This window comes from Centroberyx gerrardi, chromosome 2, assembly GCF_048128805.1.
Source record: "Centroberyx gerrardi isolate f3 chromosome 2, fCenGer3.hap1.cur.20231027, whole genome shotgun sequence".
In the NCBI taxonomy this organism is placed as follows: domain Eukaryota; kingdom Metazoa; phylum Chordata; class Actinopteri; order Beryciformes; family Berycidae; genus Centroberyx; species Centroberyx gerrardi.
The window spans coordinates 37,706,705-37,720,798 of record NC_135998.1 but is presented as its reverse complement, the minus strand read 5'-3'; positions in this window follow the sequence as shown (position 1 = coordinate 37,720,798).

Below are 14,094 nucleotides of genomic sequence, written 5' to 3'. Positions count from 1 at the left end.
CCCTGTCAAGTCTATGGCGCACTTTTTTCATACGGAGACTCTCTTCATTCAACTAAGGTGTACCAGGAGGTGGCGGTACGCAATAAGAAGTAAGGGTACTCATGTGGACAAAAATCAGAAGTGCTGGTACGCAATAAGAAGTAAGGGTACTCATGTGGACAAAAATCAGAAGTGCTGGTACTCAGTGCCGGTGAGTACCGGCCCATTTCAGGCACTGCTTCTTCTTATGTGTGTCTTTCCTGCATGAACTCAATCTCGTTGACATCCCAGCAGGGACGCAAAATTCAATGTCATGTGGCTGTTATACTTTTAGTCTTGATACAGATCGTGTTTAACCATTTTTAGAACATAACACCCATTCAGAGGTCAATCCCCAATAGAACTGTTGGCTGTAAGAACAGAATATAAGACACTTGCTTCCTCCCATCCAGAATTCCTCCATCTTAAATCATCTCATCAACAACTATGAGAATGCCGAAAGACCAAGCAGACTTGAATAGGGACAGATATATAGACATAGAACATTTATATCTTACTAATCTAAACTATATTCTTCTGAGGCTCTTAAAGATTATCAAAAAATGCTGTCTTTCTTAAATACCCTCACACTCCCTACTTACACCTGAACAGGTAATCAAACTCGGTGCTCCAATTACTGACAACTTAAATAATTTTAAGTTTTACTTTTGGCCATTTCAGTTAAGAAACATAAAGGTCTGGCTAGACCCACAGTCTAACCTGCCATGGCTTTCCGTTGAAAAGGCTTTAGCCCAGATCTGTTGTTCTCTAACTTGAAACAGAAAACCACCTTATATTACAGGGGATTCATTGTTACTGAGACTTTATCTGTTTGGCAAAATGTTGAGAAATATCTTAACATATCTTGCCTATTCCTTGAGATTTACCCTATTTGGAACAATAATGCCTTTCAGATGGATGGAAAGCCTTTAATGTCCCCTCACTGGTCAGGGAGAGGTATTAATGTATTTGGTGATATCTCTCCTTTCAAGACTTAAAAGATACCTTCTCTATTCCTGTCTTCATGGTTCTTGTACTTGTAACTACATACAGCTCTGAAAACTTATGGAGTGCATTTCATGTGCATGTTTTGGTATTGCGCTTCAATTAATGAACTTGGGGGATATGTGACAGATGTTTTACAGAGAATATTAAAAAATATATATATATATATAATAATATAATAATAAAAAGACCCTCACCTGTTTTTTTTTTGTTATCAGCCAGATGCTCATCTGTCTTTTCAGGACAGCTGCATCAACGGCTGCTGTAAAAAACATCCTCAGAAGCTGGTTTGATCCTTGGTTTGAAAACTTGGTTATGACTCTTTAATGATATCTGCTTAATGGAAAGATCAACAGCTAAAGTCAACGGTGCTAAAAGTGAGACACTGAAAAACTGAGACACCGAAAAACTGAGACACTTAAAAACTGAAACACTTAAAAACTGAAACACTTAAAAACTGAAACACTTAAAGACTGAGACACTGAAAAACTGAAACACTTAAAAACTGAAACACTTAAAAACTGAGACACTTAAAGACTGAGACACCGAAAAACTGAAACACTTAAAAACTGAAACACTTAAAAACTGAGACACCTAAAAACTGAGACACCGAAAAACTGAAACACTTAAAAACTGAGACACCGAAAAACTGAAACACCTAAAAACTGAAACACTTAAAAACTGAGACACTTAAAAACTGTGACACTTAAAAACTGAGACACTTCAAAACTGAGACACTTCAAAACTGAGACACCGAAAAACTGAGACACCGAAAAACTGAAACACTTAAAAACTGAGACACTTAAAAACTGAGACACCGAAAAACTGAGACACCGAAAAACTGAGACACCGAAAAACTGACACTTAAAAACTGAGACACTGAAAAACTGAAACACTTAAAAACTGAAACACTTAAAAACTGAAACACTTAAAAACTGAGACACCTAAAAACTGAGACACCGAAAAACTGAAACACTTAAAAACTGAGACACCGAAAAACTGAGACACCGAAAAACTGAAACACCTAAAAACTGAAACACTTAAAAACTGAAACACTTAAAAACTGAGACACTTAAAAACTGAGACACTTAAAAACTGAGACACCGAAAAACTGAGACACCGAAAAACTGAGACACCTAAAAACTGACACTTAAAAACTGAGACACTGAAAAACTGAGACACTTAAAAACTGAGACACCGAAAAACTGAGACACTTAAAAACTGAGACACCGAAAAACTGAGACACTTAAAAACTGAGACACTTAAAAACTGAAACACTTAAAAACTGAGACACTGAAAAACTGAGACACTTAAAAACTGAGACACTGAAAAATGACAGCCATATCTTCTTAATATACTGTTGGTGTTGGGATGTAGCAATACAAATTATATCAATATCACTTCCCAGAGTTCAATATCGCACAATACACTATAGACACACAATACACAATACACATACATCACACGGATGATATACACATACACATGCTATACACACAAATACTATACACACAGAATTTGTACACACTATATACAAACATGCAGAAGTACATACTTTATACACAGATATACATATGGGTCATTCTGTCAGAAATCAACCCCCCCCCCACCCCACATTTGTCTGATTTCTTGTGTACAGCTCCTTCTGTGTGTATGATGAAAAATAAAACCTGCCATATGTGACAGGCGGTACGTCCTCGAAAAACATATCACATGACAGACTAACTCCTTGCTACCAAGTTCACCTGCAGCCAGGATTTCCTCTTCAGTAGTCTCGCTCTCAGACCCTTGATAAATATCTCAAGGCTCTGGTAGCAGCGTATCCAGATTCTGTTGGAGGGGGCGGTGACACTGAAAACCACAAATCATGGTTAGGGGGCGGGGCTTCAAGCCTCAGCGTCATCACAGCAAGGAGCTTGTAAATAGAAATGTAGGAAGCATGCCTTGTGGAACTCTGCATTTGCCTCCAACAACAAAAAAAAAGTTTATACAAACACCATCACAAAATCAAACGTCTAAACCAATCTCGAATGCTTCTAATATGCGCATCACATCCTGTCTGTCATGTGGAGAAGCACAGACAGCTGACCAGCAGCACTGAGCTCAGTCCAACAGTCTCCTGCTGGGAAAACTAAAGTGAAACTTAACTTCCACCATTTGCTCCAAACTCTCCTGTGTTAGTAACAGGATGTAGACAGTAACTTGATAACTCGTCTGCTGCTGCCCTGCAGACTTTAACAGTAGGTAACGTTCTTACCTTTTTGTATTTAAGTAACGTTACTGGAATTAGGTCATTTAACCGATAACCGCGTCACAGTGCTTCAATTATACATCGTGCTGAATTGAATTATACATCGTGCTGAATTGAAAACCTCCTCAGGTTTCTTGTCTTGTCTTGTGTTTCTATTTTCTGCAACAACAGTGGAAATGTAGGGGTGTTTACTTGCTAAGACCTCCCCGTGGCCTCATTCTACTCTTTTATTTTCAAGACTCTTCAAGTAATGTCACATTTAACTCAGGCTTGTACTTTGGTTTGCAGAATGACATGCAAGAACATTTTACTACTGTTCTAGTTCACTATTAATGTTATGAGAAAAACTATTGAAAAAATTAGCCTAAAAATTGTTTTAATGAAGATGTTTTAAACTGACAACATTGTCTTCAATCACATTTGACATAGAATTGCTAGGATCAACTTACCCCCACCATGGGGCAAATTAAGCCAAGGGGCCACATGTTTTTAATAAGTTATATTTCATTCTTCTTTTGTTTAGATGCATTCTTACCAGTTAATTTGAAAGTCAACATCCTGAAATATGGGTGGAAGCATTTATTTTAGTTCTGTCTCATTATTCCTTAACATTTTGAGTAAAAACTGGCTCATCTTACCCCGCTCTCCCCTAATTGAAATATCTAAAAATAAAATATATAGAAATAGTTCTATAAAAATTCAGAGTTTATAAAGGATGCCTTCTTTTTCCCCACCCTGCCACTTTTTCCCAGGTACTGTGCACTAAATGCTGCTGGAATAGTCCACATTTTTAAGATTATCTGATTTGTCAGTACATCCACAAAGCATTAAGTGTAGCCAGGAAGCTAATGTTTTGCATGTTATTTTCAGTGTAAATATTCTTTGGAGTGTGGTGTTTTTCTTTTGGTTGTTTTTTTCTGCTTTTCCTGGCAGGCAAATAAGACACTCCCCAAACACCTGAGGCGCATCACACAATCAAGAGATGCGTAGGATTGGAGAGGACTGATTAGCTCTGCTGGGGCGAGAGCAGAACCTGGTGTGGGTCGGGTCGGGTCGGGTCGGGTCGTGGAGAACAGCGGACAGCCACTTGGACGTCCAGCGCGACAAACAACCGGGCCGACGGACGACGCAGCCGGGGACTCGGAGGAGAAACAGCAAACTCGTCGGCAGGAAGGAGTGAGGACGTTTGAAAGGATCGGCATACCAAGAAGGAGGCGGTCTCCTTCACCAGGAAGGGTGTGCCGGTGTTATGCTCTAACTGGTTTCGACACTATCTGGTTACCATACGCGTGCGTGAGAGTGTTTTACTTACTGCAGCAGATGTTGTACGCCTCTGTCAGCAGATTCACCACGACTCCACAAACTGGAAACTGACGGTACCACATCGCTCACAGCTTTAGTGTCGCTTTCCACGGTGACTGGCACACATATATATCGTTTTGTTTTTTTATCGTCAACATAATGCTAACAACCCTAAAACAGAAAAACAAAAACCTACTTTGTGTCCAATGGGATTCGAACCCGCTAAACTCTGTTTGATAAAACAAACTTATTATAAGAGTCATGTCATACAGGCATGACAACAACATACTATGTCCTATGTAAGATTTGAATGGTGTTGTTGTCGCATCGGTGTGATGTAGTCAAATTAACTTGTTACCTGTCACCATGTTGCACATTTTCTTCGAGGTACTATCTGCCTATTGTTTGTGGATATTGCAATTATCATCAATAATGTAATGAAGTAGGCTGTCTAGGTCTATGTTGAATGAGGTCATGTGAGAAAACACTGTTTTGTAGCCTGCTGCCATTCAGCCGATTTCACAGTTTATAGTCGTGGGTTTTCACGTTCTATTGTAGTATCATATTTACACAACAGTTGCTGTGACAACCATTTGTTTTGTGTAAACATTATAACTTGTCCCAGGTGTCCAGATCGACTAAATTTAACATATCCCATTAATGATTTTCAAATAAATGAACAGTGTATTGGAGAAGCAAATCAGAATTTCTTTTTGGCTGGTCTGTCATTTGCAAGAATCAAGTTGCCCGACCAACAGAGAAGCCCCTCTTGGTTAATCATTTTACAATTTTGGGGCATTTAGCAGAAACTCTTGTCCAGAGCAACTTACAAGCAGCGCTACATCAGGGCCAAAAACAATGCAATGCATCAACAGTAAAAACATTACATCTTGCAAAAATAATACATCAACCAAAAGGCAGGTGAAAACACAACAGTGTCAGTAAATAAGTGTCATACTATTGTGTGTGTGTGTGTGTGTGTGTGTGTGTGTGTGTGTGTGTGTGTGTGTGTGTGGAGAGAAGGGGGGAATGAGATGCAAACCCTGGTTAGGGTAAGGGGTCAAGGTTATGAAATGTGGCCTTCACAGCAGACATGCTGGGCAAATAAAATCAAAATCCACCGGTGGCTTTCCCACACACATCCAGTGGAACCACAGGCCACACGGTGTGCACTGAATCTGGAAGAAAATATGAGATCAGTCATTAAAAGGTTCAGTAAGATCCTGTAAGAACTGTCAGCTTTGTTCTTACCCAGTCATCATGGTCTTGTTGAATTTACAGAGGCATTCCCACAAGCTCTACCCCCCTCTGACAAGTCATCTGTTGAAAATATTATAAAATATTTGAGTGTATTCCCTCAAAAGCATATTGGTAAATATAACAAAAGGTAGTGTTTTTGTGGACAGATAACATGCCTACCAGAATCTGTCACCAGCCTGCAAGCTATCTCCATCCTTACTCTTCGCACCCCCTCCTGATCTGTGCAAAACGCCAGCTCCCCATTTGTCAGAATGAGTTCTGCCAACTATAGAAAAATCTGAGGTGAAACATTAACCATCAGACAGTTCAGTCAAGAGGACAGGTGAAGTGCACTCAGGCCTACCTTGCAAACAAGAGCACAAGATGTTGAATCTTGCTGTTGCGGATGTTTTACAGTCACAAGTCCAACGGGCTATATGAATGTTTTTGTGTCTCATGAAAGCTCTTTAGAATGGAGAAAAAAGGTTTATCATTTAGCATAAATTCCCCAAGAACTCTTTTGTAATATTGTACTCATTATTTAATATTGTTAAACATGTTTCCCCATTCTGGAACTTGTCTTGTCACATCCCTGCATTTCTTTATCTGTCCAGGTGTTGCTCCAAAGGGATCCAAGTATAATGCCTCCTTTGGATAGATAGCCTTCAGAATACATGCAAATAATTGGTCATTTCTCAACTTTAGGTCAAGATTAACCATCGCATACATAAATTATCATGTCAAGTGTCAGTTTCCTCACCACAAGTGTCCAGTGGTGTCTGTCACAGACCGGCCCAATCAGAGTGTCGAAATTCATTGGATGCTAGCAAGGTGTTTCATTTTTAATTGCGTGAGGAATGCTGGAGCGACAGAGATAAGTTCCGCCTCTAGGACTGCTGTATTATAGGTAGGAACCAAAAAAAGCAAGGTGCCAAACTAGAAACTTAATTAACAATGTGAGGCAGTTACAACCAGGGACCGCCCATTTGTCTACATTGTGGACAGGCTGGGCATTTTCGACGAGACCGCCCCCGGCGCCAGACAAGTCAGCCCCCTTTAAACTCCCAAACCCGGCCACTGTAGGGCGAGTGGACGGAGGTCTGGAAGCAGAGTCGTCATTAAAGCCCTCTTTTGTCGGGGAATGTCCAGCAGTAGAGGTGTTGGCGGGAGGGACACATCCCCTGTATTTTGGACACAGGCTCACAGGAAACCCTGTTTAGCGAAACCTTCTCATTTTAAACAGGGTGTGACATTATCTGCTCTGTTTTACTGCTCAGCTCCTCTGGTCCAGACTGTCCTGCTCCTCCTCAGGACCGGTCCTTTTCCTTCTTTGAAAACATTTTTCAATATTAATCTGGATTGAGGGAGCAAACATTCAGAGTTAAAAAGTGAATATTAACGTTATCAGTCCAGTCAGTGGATACTGACTAGCAGCTTTATACAGCTAATCTGCTAATCTTGGAAACCAAGCTGTATTCCGAATAACGTTAACTGTTAGTTCTTCTTTTCTGTAATTCAGCCGGCCGTCTTCCCTCACGCCCGCATGTGCAATGAGACAGACGGGTCCGGTGAGAGAGAGAGAGAGAGAGAGTGGCTTAAAATCTGGCTTCAAATATTTGATAGTGTGATCCAGCCCATTGCACTGTATGGTAGTGAAGTCTGGGGTCACTCAGTCATCACAGCTTCACCCGCTGGGAGAAACATCCAACAGAATCTTTACACGCAGAATTCTGCAGATACATTTTACACGTACACAGAAACACACCAACACATGCATGTAGAGCAGAATTAGGCAGATACCCGCTGATAATTAACATTCAAAAGAGAGCACTCAAATTTTTTAATCACCTTAAATCCAGCCCCCTAGACAGCCTCCACTCCAAAGCCCTCCAAACCCAAGAGCTGAGCCCAGAAAAGAGTCCACTATGTCAGCTGGTGCTGAGACTAACCGCCCCTCTGACCAGCTCACACCAACACTGCTGCACCAACACCAAGCAGAGTAAACCACATTATAACACAATATAAAGAAACCTATTTGGAACATTGGAAAGAAGAAACTAAAAGCCAAAGTAGATTAGAATGTTATCTGGCCCTAAAAAGAGATTATGAATTGGCAGAATATCTCTCTACTGTCAGAGATAGGAAGCAGAGACAGATCCTCACCAGGTTCAGGCTCAGCGATCACAAATTGGCGATCGAAAAAGGACGACACAAAAAATCATGGCAACCAAAAGAAAACAGAATATGTGGTCACTGTCGGACAGGTGAGGCTGAGACAGAGATGCACTTCCTCCTACAATGTAAAACATTCGATGAAATAAGGAACGTTTACTTTAACAAGTTCAACTCTGTAATTTCAGATTTCAAAGAGCTTAATGACCTCTCAAAATTAAAAATACTCCTAGGAGAAGGAGACAGGGCATATCTTGCTGCCCAATATGTATCAACATGCCACAACCTGAGGGACAGTGAGTGACCGAGACACACACACACACACACACACACACACACACGCACACACACACACACACACACACAGTATGATGTGATCTGTTGAAATGTAATTGGGGAGATGGTCACTGAATGAATGACTCTGTTCCTATAGGATCCATAACATTACTGTTAACTGGAGATTCATTTCAATATGGCTGCTGTCCCCCTTCATCCTTCCCTAAACATAAACCCCTCATCAGCACTCACACACACACACATGCAGAGGATATACTGTATATATATAATTAATATGTATCAATCTTAATGTTGTGTTCATATTGTTTTGTTTCATTGATTCTTGATGCTTTGGCAATATTGTTGTTGTGACATTCATGCCAATAAAGCAAATTTGAATTGAATTGAATTGAATTGAGTGACAGAGAGAGAGAGAGAAAGAGAGACAGAGACTGAGTGACAGAGAGAGAGACCGAGTGACAGAAAGAGAGAGTGCTACACACAGCTCTACGCAGTAAGAGCTGTCTAGTAAGAGCAGAGTAGTAAAAAAAAAAAATGGTTGTGTATGTATGGAAACCCTGTTAAAGGATGCGCGAGGCTCTAGGCATTTGCCTAATCAGCCTATAGGGAGAACCGGATATGGTTGTTGTGCAAAAAAAACTCTTGAAAGACATAAAAGAAAAAATAGAAACAGTGAAGGCAGATGATCTCCCCATTTCCTGCCACTACAACTGAGAGCAATCTGAAGTTCTTGTTTCAGGATTAGTTCTGATGAATCTTTTAGATTCCACCAGAAGGCTTTCTGTTGATCGACAGGTATTCATAGTATTCTGTTACATGGACACACAGCCATGCCATGACTCCAAACCAGAAACCCTGGATGAGCAGTGAGACACGCGGCCTCATTAGCGCCCGTGACACAGCATTCAAATCCGGCAACAGGGATGAGCTCAGAACGGCAAGGATCGACCTCAGGTGTGGCGTTAAGTCAGCCGAGAACAAATACAAACTCCTGATCGAAGACCGCTTCTCTAACAACTCCGACCCACGCCGCATGTGGCAGGGTATTCAAACAATCACAGACTAGAAAAGCAGAACTAGCCGTGCGCCCACTGCTGATGCTTCCTCGCCGAATAAGCTCGACACATTTTACGCACGCTTTGAAGCGACAACGACTCGGAGCCACGCCGCAGGACCGCCGCGGCTCTCGACGACCGGGTGCTCCGACCGTCTAGGGACGATGTGGCGGGATGTCTGAGGAGGGCGGACGCGCGCGGGGCCGCTGGACCCAATGGCGTTCCTGGCCGAGCTCTCAGAGTGCGTGCGCATCAGGTAGCCGGGGTCCTTGCTGACATTTTCAATGTGTCCCCGGCACAAGCTAGAGTACCCACCTGCTTCAAGACCACCGCAATCATTCCTGTCCCAAAGTCACCCGTCATCACACGTCTGAACGACGACCGCCCCGTCGCACCGACCTCCATCTTTATGAAGTGCTTCGAGAGGCCGGTCACGGCACACATCAAAGCCAGCGTCCAGACACCACAGACCCGCTCCATCGGACTAACCGCTCCACTGAAGATGCGATCTCCACAGCTACCCACCTTGCACCTTGACAACAGAGATGTGTATGTGAGGATGCTATTTATCGACTTCAGCTCGGCGTTTAATACTATCATTCCTACAAAGCTGGTCCGCAAACTACAAGCCCTCGGCCTTCTCAACTCCACATGCAACTGGATCCTGGATTTCCTCTCTGGCAGACCTCAGTCTGTCAGGATGGGAGACCACACCTCCATCCTGAACACAGGAGCTCCGCAGGGCTGTGTCCTCAGCCCACTGTTATACTCCCTGTTTACCCACGACTGTGTCGCCAGGCATCACACAAACTCCATCATTACATTTGCAGACGACACTACAGTGGTAGTCTGGCACGGCAGCGCTGTGGCTGACCGCCAGGCTCTCCGGCGGGCGGTGAGAACGGCCCGGCGTGTCGCCGGGACCGCACCGCCACCCGTACAGGACATCTTTCACAAGAGACGTCTGAGGAGAGCCGCTGCATCACCTGGGACCCATCACACCCCATCATCACCTGTCTGACCCCCTGCCATCTGGTAGGAGATACCGGACCATACAGTCCCGGACCAGCAGACCCCCCCCACCCACACTGATTACTAAGCCTGACTATGGACACGGGATTGTGCAATAATGGGATTTTTTTTTTTTTTTTTTAATGGCACTGTGCAATATTTCTCATGATGACTATGTAATATTACCCATGACTTAATGCTGCCAGTGATGACTTGCACTTTTCATACATGATTTTAATCTTAATTATTTTCTATTCTTACTCTTATTTACTTATTTTGTTTTTGTATCTTATGTCTAAAAACTGTCTTGAAAGTGTGTCTCTTACTGTGTCAGTGTCTACATTATGTTTTTATGTTTTATGTTGCACCAGAGAGACTGGCGAACAAGACTTTTTGTTATACTGGACTGGTATAATGACAATAAAATTTAATTAATTTGAATCTTGGTTGGAAAATAACAGATGATTGTAATAAATTAACATGTGATTACAATCAAATGACAAAACACAGCAATGAGCTGTGTGTATTGTAAAGCACCATAGCCTATTAGTAGGAAATGCATGTGACATCATGGGAATACTATGAATTGGTATTGAATATGTTTTGAACGGGTTTTGAATTTAGTTTGCCTGTCTTTTGAATAGCTTTAAACTGGTTTGACCTGTTTTGAATGTGTTTTGATTGGTAGGTGGGTTCCCCCCAGAGCCATATAGAGAGAGAGTTGCGTCATCTCCATTTTTTTTTACAGCAATGGCGGATCGCGGAGCCTCTCAGTAGTTCCAAGGAAACTAAAAAAGATTTTTATTCTTCTCTTTTATAATTTCCTTGAGTAGTTCCCGGAAGTTAGCGGCTAACACTAGCAGCGCAGTAGAGTTGCAGCGGAATGGGCCGTTTGTGCACTTTGAAAGGGTAAGATGTTTAAATACTCAGATTGTATATTATCAGCACATCTGTATCAAATTAACATGTGCATTAAAGCATGTTAGTGGATTATCCCCCTCTAAATTAGTAGATTTAGGGAACGTTAACAGATAACAGATTAGACTAGGATACTGAATAAAGTTAGCAACACATAACGTTAACCACCAACAGCCTATTAATTATAAATTCCGTTCTCTTAATGTCATTTCATCCAACGTTGTGGAATTAGAGGAAAATACTTCTAAACGTGATTTTTTGCAGGGTGGGGGGAGTTAAATATTAGTTAAATATAACATTGGGTCATGTGTTTGTAGAGTGGTGGGTGGAGGTGGTGAAATGAGGATATCCATTTTGGAGTAAGAGCTAATAATAAAGTTAACGTTACACAATAATAAGGAAGAGAGCTATTTTTGTGATACATCGCTATTGATATGGATTTAGAGTGCATATTTCAGACTTCAAAACAGTAAACAAAAACTTATGGGTTGAGTGTTTTTAGGCTTTGTGAATCTGTTGACTATTACCTGTCTGTATTATCTATTACCTGTCTATATTATCTATTACCTGTCTATATTATCTATTACCTGTCTGTATTATCTATTACCTGTCTATATTATCTATTACCTGTCTGTATCATGTTGCAGCTCAGCTGATTTTGGATCGATGGCAAAGGGAGAGGGAAGTTGGAGGACCTGAGTGAGATTGAAAACACAAGGTAAGTTTAAAATAGGCCAGCAATTTTGAAAAATGAATCATACTAGGCTAAATGGGGAATCATACTAAATAATAAAAGTATTATGACGCAACTCTCTCTCTATAAGGCTCTGGTTCCCCCCAGTAAAAACAAACCCTCCATTGCGTGTTGCCACAGGTCACCAGAGATAGGAAAAAACACTGAAAGACCTCTCACTCCTCTCTGTTTCCCCTAATCAGAACTACAATTGATTGTGGAATTCTCTGTCCGTGTCTTGAACTTCAGCCTACAAATACAAAATATTTAAACCCTTATATTTTACGGGTGTTTGTCGGTGGGCGGGGCTACACTCTCAGTGTCCAATCAGCTCATGGACTGAGGCTTTATCTCCCTTAAACTCTGATCTTTGTACCCTTGGGAGAGACAAAGTCCTCTTTGCTTTCTCCGGACAGATTCCTGAGTTTACTTCCTGGTGTGTTTTCTCCCTCTGGAACGGCACGAAAAGAAGAGAAACGAGAGGGAAAAAAGAAAAGATAACAGAACAGAAGAAAAGAGGAAAAGCTCATCGAGAGAAGGCGGGAAAACAGCGAGGAAAGTCAGAAGAAACGAGCGACATGGCGTTTTTCCCGCTTCGTCTCCACTTCCTCTCTGTCTTCTTCTTTGTCTGTCTCCTTTCTGGTAGCGGCGGCGGCGTGGACGCCGGCCATGTTCTGGTCTTCCCCGGCGAGTACAGCCATTGGTTGAACATGCGGAGCATCATGGAGGCGCTGGCGGCGAGGAACCACTCTGTCACCGTTTTGGTCGCCAACGCCTCACCGTCCGTCGACTACAACAACCCCCGCTACGCCGGGAAGTTCCGCTTCCGCGTTTTCCAGGTTTAGAATGGGGGTTTGGAAAGGGTTTCGCATGTGTTTGGAATGGGTTTGGAATATTTTGAATGGGTTTTCAATTGGTTTTGAGTGGGTTCAGAATTGAATGGGTTTTGGAAGTGTTTTTGAATGGGTTTTGCATGGATTTTCAAAGGATTATTATTTTGTTTGCATGTGTTTTGAATTGGTTTTGAGGGAAACGCTCCCTCGCGTATCTTCAGAAGCATTTATTCCACTACACCGGCCCTGATTGGCTGGGCAGTCGTGACGTCTGCGTCAGCCCTACAAACAAAGATCCGTTGCTGACGTGTCCCAGGAACGTAACCGCTGCGACTTTTAACGTTGCAGTTACGTATTCCCAGAGGTAAAAATGTAAAAGTGAAGTTTCTGGTTATGTCGGCAGGACGTCACGGCGCAACTCTGCCTGAAAGTATCCCACCACTACTTTTTAACGTCACCTTCCACTCGCACGTTGCAGCTACATCACGTCAGCTGTATAACGTTGCCTGTATGCCTCCCGTACTTTGACACTACTTTAAGGCTACACATTCTATTAATACGTGCAAGCTACGTTATCTGAATGTTGTAGAGGTCCTACTTCGACCTTATGGAATAATTTAAATACAATCAAACTTTGTATATTCCAGCTTTTATTGAACACATGCAGAATCCAGGCCTCATACAACTACATTAAAAGGATAGTTTGGTATTTTGAACCCTTTGAAACCTTTTTGAAAACCGAGCTTTCTGTCAATAATTGTGTTTGGATAGGAACTATTTTTTCTCACAGACGCCTTCCAAGCAGGTGTAAGCTCCATGTGAGCCAGAAGAATCCAAAAATAACTGCTGTCAGAAAGCTCGGTTTTGTAAAAAATTTTCAAGATAACATACTGACACCGGTATGATTATAACTGTGAGCGTCCTGTTTTGCAAAACAACGTTTATCATAGTTTTCAAAGACTGTTGCGTATGCCCCTAGGTTTCTACTGCAGTAGAGTGGGAGGGGGGGACCGGTGAGACCGGACGGGCGGAGCAGGCGGCTAGAGAAGTTCTGGTTTCTACTAATAGGGATCATGACAGAAAACATGTTATTTGGGCCCAGGGTTCAAAATAGCAAAAATATCAAAATAGCAAAAAAGTAAAGATGTTGGTTTATTTCAGATATTTTAGCCAAAACAGGAGTCGGCCTGCAATGCCACGTCATCCAATGTGTGTGTGTGTGGACTCCTGTTTTGGCTAAAATATCTGAAATAAACCAAC